The sequence below is a fragment of the Marmota marmota genome, unplaced genomic scaffold, assembly GCF_001458135.2.
Source record: "Marmota marmota marmota unplaced genomic scaffold, marMar, whole genome shotgun sequence".
NCBI lineage: Eukaryota > Metazoa > Chordata > Mammalia > Rodentia > Sciuridae > Marmota > Marmota marmota.
The window spans coordinates 20,042,656-20,048,269 of NW_026000229.1; the positions used below are offsets into that span (position 1 = coordinate 20,042,656).

At 44.4% G+C, this 5,614-nt stretch overlaps 1 long non-coding RNA gene across 1 annotated transcript; it reads right to left on the reverse strand.

The window, feature by feature from the left end:
- Window positions 1–1,056: 1,056 nt before the first annotated feature.
- On the reverse strand, window positions 1,057–2,708 carry LOC107137785. Its single transcript, XR_001502924.2, has 2 exons — window positions 2,183–2,708; window positions 1,057–1,510 (listed from the first exon to the last, which is right to left on the reverse strand). It is a non-coding gene; the product is annotated as an uncharacterized LOC107137785 (long non-coding RNA).
- Window positions 2,709–5,614: the final 2,906 nt, after the last annotated feature.

Consider the following 5,614-nt stretch of genomic DNA (forward strand, 5'->3'; position numbering starts at 1 on the left):
CTGATACTGCCCAGTCATTTAAAATTTAAGGGAACTTGCATATAGCTTTAATAAGCAGTGTTAATGTATCTCTGGATTTAAAAAAAGCAACTTTCAAAACATGCTAGAACCTGTGCCGAGCAAAAGAAACCCTATAAATTCCCTGAACCACCCTCAGGTTGCTGGAAGGTGGGGCCAAGCGTCCTGACTTGCAGTATCACTTGTCAGCTTGTCCCAAACTGCTAGTTTCCCAATCGCAAGATGCTAGGGTAGGCTTCAGGCTTCTGTGGCCCAGGGGAGGCCCACGTGTACATGCCCACACACACCCCTATATACACATACACACACTTCTAGGTGGACTGTGGGAGGGAAGGGCCCTGTGAGGGAGATTTCCTTACAGGTTTCCCTGGGGTACTTGCAGGGGTGGAATCACTCACTGGTCCCAGAAACTGGAGGGATGGTCCCAGGATCCCTTCTCCAAGAGGATTTGCCTAAGCAGTGTCCCTCCTGCCTGATTTGGATTCAGGGTCTTTACGCAGGGCAGAGAGGCAGGCCACCAGGTCCACCCACCTAAGGCAACCCTTTTGTGTGTGTGTCTGGATTTGACTTCAGTTCCTAGGTGATGGTCTCTAGGGAGCCCCTTCATGGAATTCAACAGCCCATCCAGCTGGAGGTCCAAGGAGAAAAGGAGGGGGCCTGCCCTGTGTTCCTCTCACTCCACAGACAAGCCCTAGCCTCGGAAGGGCACCAGCAGCAGAGGAGACGCTGGGGAAATTTCTCTAGGGAAATCTCACAAGCCTGTAAGAAACTTGACCTCATTTGCATTTTCTGATTGAATCACAGATAGGTTTTAGTTCTCTCCCTTCCCTGTACAAAGACAGGCCCAGGAATGAAGAAAGGCCAAGTTACCTGGTATTTGCAGGAGAAATGTGTTATTACTGATTGTCAAATAGGCTGTCTTACACATGATGTTCCTAGGCCTTGACTAATTCCACCGTGGATGTGTGTCTGCATCATGTTATTTTAAAATCTTTCTTCCTTCTTGTACATCATGGTTTAATGAAAAGTTCAACAGCATCGAAACACACTCCTGAAGGATTTATTAGTTAACGGAAGCTCCGTCCTCATTACAGTAGTGACGGAATTGCTTTCAAGGACTACAGTTCCAGTAATAGCATAAATCAAAGACGAGACTGTTGCTTGCTCTGCTCAAGAGCCTTCTTTTAAATCTCATGCCCCAAAGGGAGGGGAAATTTAGATACAGAAAACCAGAGAGTGAGACCAAGTTATTTAGATGTCAAATGCACAGGACTTCAAGAATCTACTTATTGGTGTCACTGAGTCTGTAGGAGAGGACAAGATGTTGGAGAGGCAGTTCTTCAGCATGCCCACTGGCCTTCCTTGTGCTGAGTTTGCTGAAGTCCATAAGCACAATTTTGTCTGCCTGGCCCAGACCTTGATGGAAAATATTGCAGCAACAAGGACTTAGCAACTTTCTTGCTGGGCCTATATACACAGTACTCTGGGACACCTGCCAATCATAGGAAAGACAAACCAACAGCCAAGCAAAGTCAGTTCAACTCACTTTTCTTCTGATGAGAGTAAGTAGGAATTTTTTTTCATAAAAAAGCAAGGAACCACTCTTTATGGTGCAGCATTTAACAACCAACAGGATGCTAAGTTACTTTTGTTCTCAGTTATTAGATAACACATTTTTCCCCTACATCCCAAAGAAATAGGATCTTTAAGGATTCCAGAATCCCAAAAGAAGGACATTCTACCAGTGGAACAGTCATCCTGTACTTCTAATGAAGCAAAGTGTGTGACCTTGAGCAAGGTGCTCCACCTTTCTGAGCTTCCCTGTCTTGTGTAAAATATGGCTCAAATTCCTGTCAAATAGGGTGAGTACAAGGACTAAGGAGATAATGTACATAAAGAATACTAACAGGCTTCTCCTTTCTACCCCACTTCTTTTACAAGGAAGATTCCTAAAAAGTATAACTTAAGGATGATTTTATTTTCAGAATTTTAGCATATTAAAATTCCTACACTCTTCCCTGCTTTCATTTCAGATCTTCCCCTCCAGATATTCTTCTTCCTTTCTCACTTTCCCTTGTTTCTAATCCCCAGGGTCTGCATTATATTTATCTCCCTTCAGGAATCTACTTCTCTCTTTTCTCCCTTCTTCATCCAATTCACTCACCTGTGGTTGGTGTAGAAGGCACCATGCTCTGGCTGTGGGGGTTGGGGTGCTTATCTTTCCTCTGTGCCTATCTCTTAGGCTTTATAGGTTGAATCTTTAGAATTGTCAGCTGTTAGGCATTGAAAAAAAGCTGCTTTGCTAAAGTTAAAGGTAAGGAAAGATTAGCATTGGGATAGAGGTTTAGAATATGAGAGAACTGGATATAAGCAAAAAGAGAAGCAAATGATTTTCTTCTGTTCAGCAAACATTGAGTAAGCACCTAGTGTGTACAGACCCAGTACACAGGACTAGCATGGATTATGCCCCAAGGACAGAGGTGCATGGGCAAGCCTGAAAGGAAACAGCAAGCATGAGTGTCTGCCATGTGCTTTGATGCAGAGGACAATCACAGTGTGCTATGGGTGCACCTAAAACGGGCCTCAGCCCAGACTTTGGAAGGAGACAACATCTACCTGAGAACTGAAAATAAAGACAAGGAAGAAGAGCTTGCTGGGCAGGAACAGGGTGTGTGAAGGCAACGAGAACATGGATCTGGTGTCTTTGAAGAAATAATAGATCAAGATGGAGACAGAATCAATGAGTTCTGGTGACCTGTTGCATCACATGTTGACATTAGTTGATAGTGTGCAGTAGTCTTGCCCTTATCCACAGTTTGTTTTCCATGCACTCAGTTTCCATGACCAGTTACTCATGGTCAATAGAGGTCCAAAATTCCAGAAATAAACCATTCACAAGTTTAAAATTACCAGCTGTTCTGAGTAGCATGATGAACTCTTGGCACTGTCTTGGTCCACCCTACCAGGACATGAATTGTCCCTCTGTCCAGCATATCCACACTCTATATATTACCCACCTGTGAGCTGCTTAGTCAATGTGTTGGTTATGAGGTGAACTGTTGGAGTATCACAGTGCTTGTGTTCAAGTGACCCTTACTTTACTTCATGTTGGCTCCAAAGCACAAGAGTAGTGGTCCTGCCAATTCCAATATGCCAAAGGGAACCCATGAAGAGCTTTCTTTACGTGAAAGAGTAAATGTACTCGATAAGGACAGGAGAAAAAAAAAATCACCTGCTGATATTGCTAAGATCTGTAGTCAGAAAACATTGGTGTGTGTGTGTAGGCTGGGATTCAAAGCTGGGGCATTGGACACGCTAGTTCTCTGCTTCTGAACCACATCCCCAGCCCAGAACAAATCTATTCATGAGACTGTGATGAAAGAAAAATAAAATTTTGCTGTTGCACCTCAGAATGCAAGAGTCACAACCACACAGTACATGATAAAAGCTTCATTAAGATGGAAGAGGAATTTTAAGTGTGTATGTACGGGGAAAAAACAGAGTACATATAGGATCTGGTCCTACCCAAGGTTTTAGACACTCAGATGGGTTTTGGAATGCATTCTCTGCAGTTAAGGGGAGGGACTGTGTTTTTAAAATCGCTGGAAGACTAGATTTTACATGCTCTCACACAAAGAAATGACAAGCACGTGAGATGATGGATGTGTTCATTTCCCAGTGTAAATGTGTACCATAATATCACATCATACCCATAAGTATGTACAGTTATTCTTTGTCAATGACAAACAAAATTTTTTAAGATCAGAATGGGGGAAGAGAGGACAAGGAGAGGGTGTCTACTGAGGCGCTGGAGGGTTCTGGAAGCCTTGGGGAGGAGTTTAAACTTGACTCAAAGAGCCAGAGGACACTGGTGGGAGTAAATAGGGGGCACGGGTGATGGTATCTGCGACCCCAGCACCTTGCTCTGGCTGTGGAGGAAGGTGGGTTGCTTATCTTTCCTCTGCGCCTATCTGTTCACATTCTTAGGCTGGGCCTTTAGAGTTGCCAACTCGGAGGCTTTTGAACCCAAGCTGCTTTGCTGAAGTTAAGTGCTTTCAGTGGTCCAGCGATAGAGATCAAAAGAGGTCCCCCTTGGCCAGGCGCTGGTTTAAGGACTCTGCTGAGGGTTTAAACGGACTAGTTTTGAAATGTAAGACAAACCATAATCACCAGGCAATACTCCCTTGTTTTGCCAGGGAGAGACATTTATAGGTATTAAACTAGTTCCAGAAGGCCTCTAATACAGTTCCTTAAATGCAATAATAACACAGAATTATTAGGGGAAACTATTATTATTATTCCAAGTAATAACATAATTTTGTGCCCATGGAGGATGTCCAAAGTGCTGAGAGAAATGAGCATTGGTTAATTAAGCCTCGCCACTCCTCCACGAGTTAGGCGAAGCGTCATTAGACTGAGTTTTATAGAGGAGTGAACTGAAACACTGTTGGGCTAGCTCAATGGCCTAAGGTCAAACCGTGGGAAAAGAAACTGGGGATTTTTACATCTTCTCAAACCCTTGTGTCTTACACCGCCTGCATGTGAACACGGACTCAGATGAGGCCAATGCCTAAGCAAAGAATAAACCTCCAGGGTGGGAGGCCTCAGAGACCTGGGTCTGTCCTTCAGCATGCCAGGGTAAAGGCCCTGGAGGAGAGGAGAAGCACCCAGAAAAGTCCTAATAAATGCGGCTTCTACTCCTCCGCACTTTCATCAGCTTTTATGCACAGAGAGAAGCTGATTCGTAGTGATGCCAAAGGCAGCCCTTGGGAAGAAATCACAGCACAAATGGAAAATGGTGAACAAAGCCAAGTAAGTGGGGAGGGGATGAGAGGACAGAGGGGCCACTGTTGTCAGGGGCTTCCTGTTCTGATGCAGGAGGGTGAAGTCAGCAACCCTCAGGCACCAGCTGGTGCAGCCCCCTCCTTCCCTTCTACCTATTTTCTTCACTGCTGGTGCCCTCCCTCCAAAATTCCAGGATTCAAGCTTAGGAAAGACCCTTATGGGATAACATTGGGCATCTTAGGAAGCTGTGGCCTCCCTTTCAGAACGTTAATTTATTTTTTCATTGCAAAAACCTTTAACACGTGCCAGTACTAGCACTGGAGGCTGGAGATATGGAGCCAGGAACTTGCAGCCTGGAAAGGAGGAAGGCACCATATGTCCACTTCACCCTGCCCACCTCTGCCCAAACCAGCATCCTTAACTCACAAAGTGTGCTCCAAGACAGTAGAGACACAGGCAGGACGCCATCGAGAACATAGGCTAATTCTATCTAGGAGGTCGGGGAAGGCTTTGAGGAGGAGGAAGCATTTGTGTCAGAATTAGAAAGATGAAATTATTGGAATAAGAACTCAGAGAACGTACTTCTATGCAAGAGGAAACATCTGGACATGGAGACATACTATACAAAATTTGGGGGCCACTTAAAAGCAGATCTTCGTTGCATTAAAGTGTCCCTTTGGACTAGAAAAGCTATACCATAGTCCCTAATTATGTACTCTCTCACAATTTTCCTAGATGGTTTTATAAAGTGTAGTATGCCTCCTTATCCACATAGATTATATGTTGCTTAAATTCTAAGTACCTGGTTTCC